Source organism: Dipodomys spectabilis, unplaced genomic scaffold, assembly GCF_019054845.1.
Source record: "Dipodomys spectabilis isolate Male_0828 unplaced genomic scaffold, ASM1905484v1 ptg000094l, whole genome shotgun sequence".
Lineage (NCBI taxonomy): Eukaryota > Metazoa > Chordata > Mammalia > Rodentia > Heteromyidae > Dipodomys > Dipodomys spectabilis.
In genome coordinates this window covers 4,899,431-4,911,311 of record NW_024870771.1, presented here as the reverse complement: position 1 = coordinate 4,911,311, position 11,881 = coordinate 4,899,431, and the positions used below count along the sequence as shown (strand labels likewise).

The following is an 11,881-nucleotide window of genomic DNA, read 5'->3' as shown; positions in this document are numbered from 1 at the left end:
GGATGAAGCCTACCTGGTCGTAGTGTATGATTTTTTTATGTGTTTCTGGATTCTGTAAGCTAGAATCTTGTTAAGGATCTTTGCATCTGTGTTCATCGAGGAAATTGGCCTGTAATTCTCTTTTTTGGTTGGATCTTTGCCTGGTTTGGGGATGAGTGTGATATTGGCTTCATAGAATGAGTTTGGGATAGCTCCCTCCTTCTCTGTTTCTCTGAAGAGCTTGAGGAGTATGGGTATTAGTTCTTCTTTAAAGGTCTTATAGAATTCTGCTGTGAATCCATCTGGTCCTGGGCTTTTTTTTTTGTTGTTGGAAGACTTCTGATTGCTTCCTGTATTTCGTTGTAGGATATTGGCTTATTTAATTGATTTACTGTTTCTTTGTTCAGTTTGGGCAACTTGTATTTCTCTAAAAATGCATCCATTTCTGCAAGGTTTTCTTTCTTTAGAGAGTATAACTTTTGAAAGTAGTTCGTTAAGACTATTTGGATATCTTGGGTACGTGTTGTGATTTTTCCCTTGGCATCCCTAATCCTGTTAATATGGGTTTTCTCTCTTCTTTTTTTAAAATTAATCTTGCCAATGGTCCATCAATTTTATTTATTTTTTCAAAGAACCAACTTTTTGTTTGGTTAATTTTGGCTATGGTTCTCCGATTCTCTAATTCATTAATCTCTGCTCTTAGTTTGGTTATCTGGCTCTGTCTAGTAACTTTAGGTTCCATTTTTTCATGTTTTTCTCAGCTATTTTAATTGCAACATGAGATTATTTACTTGGTCTGTCTCTATTTTCTTATTTTTTTTATTCTTTAAAAATATGGAATGCTTCACGAATTTGCGTGTCATCCTTGTGCAGGGGCCATACTAATCTTCTCTGTATTGTTCCAATTTTAGTATATGTGTTGCCGAAGTGAACACTCTATTTTCTTGATGTGGGCACTGAGGGCAATAAATTTGCCCCTCAGGACTGCTTTTGCTGTGTCCCACAAGTTTCTTTGTGAGGTGTTTTCATTTTCATTGAGTTGTAGGAAATTTTTTATTTCTTCTTTGATCTCTTCCATTACCCAGGCATTGCTAAGAAGTGTGCTGTTCAATTTCTATGTATTAGAGTAATTTCTGCAGTATGCTTTGTTATTGAGAACTATCTTGATTCCACTGTGGTCAGATAGGATACAGGGATTATGTCAATCCCCTTGTATTTGCTTAAGTTCCTTGCATGAACTATGATATGGTCTATTTTGAAGAAAGTTCCATGAGCTGCTGAGAAGAATGTGTACTGTGTTGTTTTAGGGTGAAATACTCGGTAGATGTCAGTTAATTACACTTGAAGTATGGCCTCACTTAATTCGGTAGCTTCTTTGCCAATCCTCTGGTTGGTAGACCTGTACTTTGGTGAGAGTGGAGTGTTAAAGTCTCCTAGTATTATCGTATTGGGATCTATTTTATTCTGTAAGTTTGAGAGTATTTGCTTAACATATCTGGGTGCACCAATGTTTGGGGAATATAAGTTGATGATGGTAATATCCTCCTCTTGGATTGTTCCCTGTATTAATATGTAGTGTCCATCCTTGTCTTTTTGTATTGATTTTAATGAAAAGTTTATTTTGTCAGATATCAGGATTGCTACACCTGCTTTCTTACTGGGGGCATTTGATTGGTAGATCCTTTTCCAACCCTTTATTCTGAGTTTGTTTGTATGTTTGGCTGAGAGGTGAGTCATGTTTTCTGATCCAATCTGCAGTTCTTTTTCTTTTGATTGGCGAATTAAGCCCATTAATATTAAGAGATAGTATAGAGAGATGCATTGTGGTCCCTGTCATTCCGTTTTCCTCAGTTTTTCTTCTTTCCTTTCCTCCTGTTGCATATTCTACTTTTTTAAGGGTCTCAATGTATCCTGGGCTGGCCTGAAACATGCTATTTTGACCAGGCTTGCCTTGGACTCTCAACCTTATGCCTCTATCTCCCCCAAGTGCTAGGTTTACAGATGTACACCACCATGTCCCGCAAACCTCACCAGCATATTTCACTTTAAAAGTAGAATTACAGCCGGGTGCTGGTGGCTCACGCCTGTAATCCTAGGTATTCAGGGCACTGGGTATCTGAGGATTGCGGTTCAAAGCCAGCCCAGGCAGAAAAGGCCATGAGACTCTTTTTTTGTGTGTGTCGGTTGTGGGACTTGAACTCTGACCCTCAGCTCTTCAGCTCAAGACTAGTGCTCTACCACGTGAGCCAAAGTGCCACTTCCAGATTTTTCTACTTATGAGGTGCTTAGGAATAGAACCCAGGGCCTCATGCATGCAAGGCAAGCACTCTACCACTGAGCCACTTTACCAGCCCCATGAGACTCTTATCTCCAATAAACCACTCAGAAAACTGGAAGTAGTGCTGTGGCTCAAATGATAGGTTACTTGCCTTGAGCTGAAGAGCTGAGGAACAGTGCCCAGACCCAGAGTTCAAGCCCCACAACCAAAAAAAAAAATAGATTTTTTTTTATGGTATTGAGAATTGAACTCAGAACCTTGCAATTGGTAGAAGTGCTCTGCCAATTGAACCAAAAAATCAACTTCTTTGGTTTATTTTTCAGAAAGGATCTCATGCTTTTGTCAAAGTTAGCCTCAAGCCTTGGCCTTCAGACTGCTAAAGGTATATACTACCATGTTTGGCACTTGGAAAGTTTAAGTTGCATCCTCTCTCTGAGTATTCAAAACAGATATAGAGAGCAAGAATCTCAAGTCTGAACTGGGCAGCAAGCAGTAGCAGAGCTATTGCTGACCATCAAGATGCTGAGATGCTTAGGCCCAGCCATAAGATGGAAAGAGTGGGTAAGCTCATACAAGCACGTGTCCTGCTGCTCTGTTGCCATCCACCCCTAAGAGTTCCACAGCCCCTCTCCCTGTCCTCTCCCTCCTTCGGCTTTGCATAGGTTGAAACAAGATGGACACCAGGCTGCAATGGATTGATAAATGTGTGCCAGAAGCCAGGCATACTGGTTTATGCTGGTAGTGTCAGCTACTCAAGAGGCTAAGGTGAGAAAAGCCTGGCTACCCAGGAATTCAAGGCAAATTTGGGCAATATAGCAAGGCTCTACATCAGACAATAAAAATCTCTAGGGAGCTTCCTCCCTCAGCTTTTCAAGTAGCTGCAATTGTAGCACCCACAGCTGCTCCTTGCCTTGGGTTTGTGAAATGCTTAGCCGTTGGATTCTCTCATTTGTTCACTCTTTCAAACACTTGTCTACAGAATGTTATACCTCTGTGGGCCTTTGAATTCTGACCTGCTTAACATTCCAGCTACATTGTTTTGGCAGGAAAGACCTTACGAGTCATATTAGTTATGGTGGGTAACAAGACAGCCATGGGGTTACGCTAACAGAGTATTGATACTTCCAGGCAAATTCAGCTACCAAATGGGTGTGTGTGTGTGTGTGTGTGTGTGTGTGTGTGTGTGTGCCAGTATTAGGGCTTTAACTTGGTACCTGGCATTGTTCCTTAGCTTTTTCACCCAAAGTTAGCATTCTACCACTTGAGCCACTGTTCTACTTCTGGCTTTTTTGGTGGTTAATTGGAGATTAGGTTCCCATAGACTTTTTTGTCCAGGCTAGCTTTGAACCATGATCCCCAGATCTCAGCCTCCTAAGTAGCTAGGATTAATGACACTTGTGATCATCCTTAGATTTGATAGCTTCTATTACTTTGTCTGTTCACTGATATTCATTTAATAGTGGCTTTCTGTTGTTCTTGAAAACTCCAAATCAACTGTAAATCTTCCTCTGTGTACATAAGTGCCTATAGTGTAGCTTGTAGCTTCTTACTATCTTCCCTTTGGGTATCCAGGCCCTGGTGTGTATATGTGTGTGTGTGTTGATTAGGGGTGGAACATAGGTCCTCACACATACTACATAAACATGCTACCACTGATATATACCCCATCCCCTATTTTTCCTTTTATGGTTAGATGTCAATTTTTTCCTTTTTTTTTTTTTTTTTGTCGGTCATGGGGCTTGAACTCTGGGCCTGGGCGCTGTCCCTCAGCTATTCAACTCAAGGCAAGCACTCTACTACTTGAGCTACAGTGCCACTTCCAGTTTTCTGGTGGGTTTTATTGGAGAGTTTCACAGACTTTCCTGCCTGGGCTGGCTTTGAACCATGATCCTCAGATCCTCAGATCCTCAGATCCTCCTGAGTACCTAGGATTACAGGCATGAGCCACTGGTGCCTGGCTTTCCCATAATTTTTAAATTAACATCAATTAGTTGTACAAGAGGATTTCCCCACACTCTCACTCTTCCTAAGATCTCAATTGTTTATTCAGCCTTTTGATTCCCCCATCAATGTTTCATAGCACCACAGTTAGAAAAACAATTCTGTTTTGCCCTTCAGTGTTTCTAGCTCTGAGAAACTTAAAATTGCCATCCTAAGAAAGTTCAAGTAAAAGCTGTAAGGCATTGACTTTTTATTTTTTTGCCAGTCCTGAGGCAGAACTCTGGGCTTTGGTGCTGTCTGAGTTCCTTTTCTGCTGGCTTCTTTAAACTAAGATCCTCAGATCTCAGCCTCCTAGGTAGCTAGGATTACAGGCATGAGTCACCAGTGCCTGGCTGACATTAACTTTTTTTTTTGGGGGGGGGGGGGGGTCCGGTTGTGGGTCCTGAACTCTGGCCCTGGGCACTGTCCCTCAGCTCTTCAGCATAAGGCTAGTGCTGTAACACTTGAGCCACAGCGCCACTTCTGGCTTTTTTCTTTTTGCTTATGTAGTGCTGAGGAATCGAACCCAGGGCCTCATGCATGCAAGGCAAGTGCTCTACTACTGAGCCACCTTCCCAGCCCCAACTTTTTTTTTTTTTGTCAGTCGTGGGACCTGAACTCTGGGCCTGGTTGCTGTCCTTCAGTTCTTCAGCTCAAGGTTAGCGCTCTCTACTACTGAGCCACAGCACCACTTCTGGCTTTTTCTGCTTATGTGGTGCTGAGGAATCGAACCCAGGACCTCATGCATGCAAGGCAAGCACTCTACCACTGAGCCGCCTTCCCAGCCCTGACATCAATTCTTGAACTGTGGTCCCTAACCTCAGAAAGGGTTAAGGAGAAATAGCATAGTGTCCCTTTCTCTCTCCTACGTTGGATCCCCATTGCTACTGCATCAGGAGCCAGAAGTCCAGCAGCTCAAAAGGGCTAAGCTGCCAGACAAGCCAGCTTTCAGCAGTATTGGAGGAAGGCCCAGAACTTCTAAGATTTCAACCCAGTCTCCTTAGCTGCTCCTGGCACTTTCCCAGAACCAAAGGCAATCTCACCTCAGCTAAACCTTGAAGAGATAGCTGTATTTTATTTACCTATCCTCATTCAGGCTCAGACGGTTTTTTCTCAATTTAACACTGTAACCCTGGATCCTGGCATCTGATGCAGCGTGTATTCCCAGATGTGTTCACCCCAAATTCCTTTTAGGTTCTGCTAATTGAAGGCCCTAGGGGAAAGCAGAAGCTGGAAGGAGGGAAGTAAGGGTCTTCAGTAACAATGACACAGTAAGGCAGGCAGTATGGACTCCCCACTCTCAGGTCCACAAAGCACTCCTCAGAGGCTCCAGTAGCTCATTTTTGGAGCTACTTCTACTTCTACATTGTTCTCTTTCTTTCTTCCTCTTTCCTTCTTCCTTTTCTTTCTTTCCTTCCTTCCTTCCTTTCTTTTTCTTTTGGGGGGGGGTCAGTTGTGGGGCTTAAATTCTGGGCCTAAGTGCTCTCCCTCAGCTCTTTAGCTCTACCACTTGAGCCACAGTGCCACTTTGAGTTTTCTGGTGGTTTATTGGAGGTAAGAGTCTCACAGACTTTCCTGCCAGGACTAGCTTTGAACCGTGATCCTCAGATCTCAGCCTCTTGAGTAGCTAGGATTATGGGCTTGAGTCACCAGCACCCAGCTTACATTGTTCTCTTTTGATTCCTAACATTTGTGTAACTGATTTCTAGATTCAACCTGCTTTCATTTGAAATGCTTAATTTCTTCTTCCTGGATCCTAAGACAATACTTGGTATGAGAATTAGGGTCCATTACCCACCTTCTGTAAAACCAGTGATCCTCTCATCCCCCAATGCTAGACTGAAAGCAGGTCTCACACTAGGCACACACATTACCACTGAGATATGCCTCCAGACTAGAACACATGTGGTGTCTCCCCCCGCTCCCCTCCCGCACAGTGCTGTTGATCAAACTCAGGGCTTGGAAGATGCCGAGCTTGCTACCACTGGGTTATATATCTTAACAATTTTCCTAAGATACATGGTCTCTCTTTGTTGTCTGTGATGGCCTGGAACTCCCAGTTCGCCTATCTCAGCTCTCAAATAGCTACATGAGATTTGCTTTTCTTTTGTGCTATTACTGGAGCTTGAACTCAGGGCCTCATGTTTTTACTTAGCTTTCTGCTCAAGGCTGACACTCTAACAACTGAGCCACCCCTCTACTTCAGCCTTTTGCTAGTAAATTGGAGGTAAGCGTCTTTTGACTTTATCTCTTCCAGCTGGCTCGAACTTCAATCCTTAGATCTCAGCCCGAAGAGTAGCTAGGATTATAAACTCAGTTTACACTGGCTTTCCCAACACATCACGGTCCCTGCCATTTCTCAGAAGCTGAAGTCACAGATTAGTGTGGTGTTCTACAAAAGGTCAGGAGGATTAAACTCTACAGACAAGATTACGCCTGAGGGAAGGGTGGATCCTATTTTGTCTCTGAGGCTAGTCTAGTGCAGCTGCCTTGCTATTTCTGATATCCTTCTTCCACATTGACCTCGGCTGGACATGCCAACCATCCCTTACCCTGGCAATTTTGGGGTGAACTGCATTCAGTTCATATGAACTAAATCCATTCTGCCTCCAACTCAGACCTTCACCAAGCTTGCAAATAATTTGACTTCGTGGGCTGGGAAGGTGGCTCAGTGGAAGAGCGCTTGCCTTGCAAATAATTTGACATCTTGTCACAAGACTCTTGGCTGGGTGTAGTGCTATAATCCCAAAACTCAGGATGCCAAGGCAGGAGAATCACAAATTTGAGGCCAGCCTCAGCTATATGATAAAATTCTGTCTCACAAAAAGAAAACAAAAACAAAACCTCTTAATTCTCTAGATTCAGGGAACAAAATTGCTTTAAGGAGATGCTAAGGTGGGTGCTGGTGGCTCATGCCTGCAATCCTAGGAGGTTGAGATTTGGTAGTTACAAGCCAACCCAGACAGGAAAGTGCTTGAGACTCGTATCTCCAATAAACTATTCAGAAAAAAATCAGAAGTGGTGCTGTGGCTCAAGTGATAAAGTGCTAACCCTGGGCACAAAGAGGCTCAGGGATGATGTACAGGCCCTGAGTTCAAGCCTCAGTACTGGCCAAAAAAAACAAAAAAAAACCAAAACAATTCAGTGCTGAACAGTCATTAAGGAAATATTTATAGAAAAAAATTGAATGGGAAGCTGGGTACAGTGGTGTACATACCCTAATTCCAACAGGAAGAGGCAGGTGAAGTGAGGTCAGCCTAGCCTATTTAGTAAGACTTTGCCTCAAAAGTGTAACAAGCTGGGTGCTTGTGGAATATGCCTGTAATCCTAGCTATTCAGGAGTTGAGATCTGATGACCATAGTTCAAAGCCAGCTTGGGCAGGAAAGTCTATGAGATTCTTTTTTTTTTTTTTTTTTTTAAATGTAATTCCTTTCTTTTTTTTTTTTTTGCTTATGTGGTGCTGTGGAATGGAACCCAGTGCATGCAAGGCAAGCACTCTACCACTGAGCCACCTTCCCAGCCCTATGAGATTCTTATCTCCAATAAAAACCACCAAAAAGCCAAGTACCCGTGGCTCATGCCTGTAATCCTAGCTACTCAGCTGAGATCTGAGGATTACAGTTCAAAACCAGCCTGGGCAGGAAAGAATGTGAGACTTTTATCTCCAATACCAGAAAACTGGAAGTGGTACTGTGGCTCAAGTGGTAGAGGACTAGCCTTGAGCTGAAACACTGAGGGATGGCGCCCAAGCCCAGAGTTCAAGCCCCACGACTGAAACACCCCCCCCCAAAAAAAGTGAAACAAAATAAATAATATTTTTTTTTGTCCAGTCCTGGGGTTTGAACTCAGGGCCTGGGCACTACCTCTGAGCTTCCTTTTGCTCAAGGCTAGCCACAATGCCACTTTGGGCTTTTTCTGTTTATGTGGTACTGAGGAATCTAACTCAGGGCTTCATGCATGCTAGACAAGCACTCTACCATTAAGCCACATTCCCAGCCCTAAATACTCTTTTTTTAATATCAGTATTATTTAAACTATTTCCTATTTCTAAAATGCCCAATGTATATTCAAGTATTTATTTTAATCATAAGCATGACTGTCCCTTTAAAGTTCTAAAGTAGACTCACTCTAGAATTTACTCAGGAACTACCGCTAGAGGAAATTAACCTGGGCCTGCCTTTTTTTTTTTTTTTTTCTTTCGTCAGTCCTGGGGCTTAAACTCAGGGCCTGGGTGCTGTCCCTGAGCTGCTTTTTTTTGTCATGGGGCTTGAACTCTGGACCTGGGTGCTACACGTACCTGAGCTCTTCAGCTCCAGGCTAGCACTCTGCCACTTGAGCCACAGTGCCACTTCTGGTTTTCTGAGTGGTTTATTGGAAGTAAAAGTCTCTCGGACTTTCCTGCCCTTGCTGGCTTTGAATTGGGATCCTCAGATCTCAGCCTCCTGTGTAGCTAGGATTACAGGCGTGAGCCACTGGCGCACAGCCCCTGAGCTGCTTTTGCTCAAGACTAGCACTCTACCACTTGAACCACAGCGCCACTTCTGGCTTATTCTGCATATGTGTTAATGAGGAATTGAACCTAGGGCTTCATGCATGCTAGGCAAGCACTCTACCACTGAACAACCTTCCCAGCCCTGGGCCTGACCTTTTTGTTGTTGTTGTTGGTCATGGGGCTTGAACTCGGGGCCTGAGCGCTGTCCCTCAGCTCTTCAGCTCAAGGCTAGCGCTCTACCACTTGAGCTACAGCGCCACTTCCAGTTTTCTGGTGGTTTATTGGAGATAAGAGTTTAATGGACTTTCCTGCCCAGGTGGCTTTGAAACGTGATCCTCAGATCTCAGCCTCCTAAGTAGCTAGGGTTACAGGCATGAGCCACCAGTGCCTAGCTTGGGCTTGACTTTTGTGGAAGGTAGTACATAAAGGCATATCATGACCAGATTTGGTCAACCAGAAAGCTAGACCCATGAAATCCACATCAGTGATTAATATTGCCTGGGAATTTTTTTTATTACTGGTTAGATTTTCTCTAGCCTATAATGTAGTGCCCAAATACGGTTGTAAATCCAAGAGAAGATAAGTTCGGCTGGAGCACAGTCACTTCATACTAATCTGAACACTCACAAAGTTCATAGTGACTAAGCAGTGTGCCCTGCTCTATATGTATAGACTTACTTAAATCTCAGATAGGTATTGCTACAATACCCATTTTACAAATGGTCAGACTAACATGAACAACTTGTTCATAGGTATTCATTGTCAGGACTGGGATTTGAACCTACACAATGTTTTCAAAGTGAACTCTCTCTCTCTTTTTTTTCTTTGGTCAGTTGGGGGTGCTGAACTCTGGGCCTGGGCGCTGTCCCTCAGCTCTTCAGCTCAAGGTTAGCGCCTTACCACTTGAGCCAAAGCGCCACTTCTGGCTTTTTTTTTTCTGCTTATGTGGTGCTAAGGCATCGAACCCATGCATGCAAGGCAAGCACTCTACCATTGAGCCAATTTCCCAGCCCAGAGTGAACTCTTTTAATCATTACTATACTAGCCACTCCAGTGGGGGGATGGTGTTTTGATGAGAAGCACAGCTTTTTTACAGCAGAATAGGGTGACATTGCTGGATCATGAGAGGTTTCAGTTTTTCCAAACTATTTTACTTGCTTCCTGCTGTGTTCATTAATCACAAATTAGTTTTCCAGATTATACGTAGAAAGTGAGATTGTCAAACAGTCATAGCCTTTTCCATAGTGATGGCATGTATGGTCTCTAATTTCTCCCTCCTGCTCAAAATTCTATTGTTTACTTTTGAATGTTAGGACGGTGGCAGACCATGGCTTTCTGACATGAGGTGACCTCCAGGTGACTTTCCTTATGCCTGATCCATGCCTTTCAGCTTGTTAAAAACCACCACAGCATCTGGATCCTACTTCTCAGAGCAGGTTTGGTTTTGCTTTAATTTGGGAGGGTTTCAAGTCCAACTTAACTCTATTTTTTACCTTCTGGCAGCTTGAGAACTGGGGAGCAATAACTCCCCTATGTGTGAGCTGTTTAATGACTATATACTATCATCGTGGGAGCAATAGACTAAGGCTTCTTTCCAGATGCCATGTTTTAAGGCTTTCAGTGGAAAGACCTTCACTATGTGAAATATAATCAGGATTTGGCCTTCTTATTCAGAAAAAAAAAATCGCCTCTGGCTTTCTGCTTCCTGTACTTCTGGCTATAAGCCATTTGGTCATCTAATTTGTAGTTTTCTTGAGCAAAAGTTAGAAACTAGCAAATGTGGCCACATCAGTCACAAGCACATCAAGTTTGATAGGAACTGTGAAAACTATTATAGAAGTCCCCCTTTAAAAGATGGTAATCTTGGGGCTGGGAAGTTTGCTCAGTGGTAGAGTGCTTGCCTTGCATGCCTGAGGCCCTAGGTTCGATTCCTCAGCACCACATAAGCAAAAAGAAAAGAGCCGGAAGTGACGCTGTGGCTCAAGTGGTAGAGCGCTAGCCTTGAGCTGAAGAGCTGAGGGACAGTGCTCAGGCCCAGAGTTCAGGCCCCACGATCGGACCCCCAAAAAAAAACAGATGGTCATCTTAGGGGGAGGCTGGGAAGGGATGGGAAGGGGAAACAAAGGAGGAGGCTACAATGCTTGTTAAGAAATGTACTCATTATCTTGCCCATCTAATTGTAACTCCTCTGTATAGTATTTTCACAATAAAAAAATAAATAAAAATTAAAAAAAAAAAAGATGGTCATCTTCAGGTCCACAAAGTATAGGGGTCTCTTCCTTCTCCCAGTTATTGCTGAGTTCTTCTGTTCCAGAGTGACCAAACACTGAGCTGTCTCAGGCTCTGTTACCTCCAGGTAATTATGCTAAAAGTTTGTAATAGAAAATCTTACACTTTCATATGTGATGCATTCTACTGCAGTGGAGTTTTGCTGGAAAGCCTCAGTGTTAGATGTGCTTTGCATTTGTTTTTCTTTTTACTACTTTTGTTCAGTCTTTGAGGACAAACATATTAAGGATGTCTTTTGTGCATCATCAGAAAAGCAAACACTCAGCAATTATCTGTGTGTTTGAGTCACTTTTTTCTTTCTTTTCGTGTCACTCGTCGGGCTTGAACTCGGGCCTGCGAGCTGTCCTGAGCATCTTTTGCTATAGCACTCTACCACTTGAGCCACAGCTCCATTTCTGGCATTTTTTAGTTTATTGGAGATAAGTATCTCTCATTTCGAACCTCAATCCTCGATCTCAGTCTCCTGATTAGCTACAAACATGTGAAAGAAAAAAAACAGACAATTTGTTTGGGAGTTGACAAGGAAGAAGGCGCTTAACAGAAATGACAGCTGGGTACCTGGGCTTACACCTGTAATCTTAACTACTCAGTAGATAGATCTGAGCACCTTGGTTCAAAGGCAGCCGGGAGAGGAACGTGAGACTTTTTCTCTTGGTCCCATACGTCGACTAGAACTCGGTACCTGGCGCTTTGTTTTCATTCTTTGCCTGGCGCTCTACCAACTAAGCCATGTCTCCAACCCTAGTGAGACTCTTACCTCCAACTAACCACCAAAAATCCCGAAAGTGGAGATGTGGATCAAATGGCAGGGCGGTAGCCTTGAGCTAAGACCTCAGGGACAGTGCTCTGGCCCTGGATTCCA

At 43.3% G+C, this 11,881-nt stretch overlaps 1 non-coding gene across 1 annotated transcript; it reads right to left on the bottom strand.

Annotated features, from left to right (window-relative positions):
- Window positions 1-807: 807 nt before the first annotated feature.
- On the bottom strand, window positions 808-914 carry LOC122112498. Its single transcript, XR_006148227.1, has one exon. It is a non-coding gene; the product is annotated as a U6 spliceosomal RNA (small nuclear RNA).
- Between the last annotated feature and the right edge of the window lie 10,967 nt (window positions 915-11,881).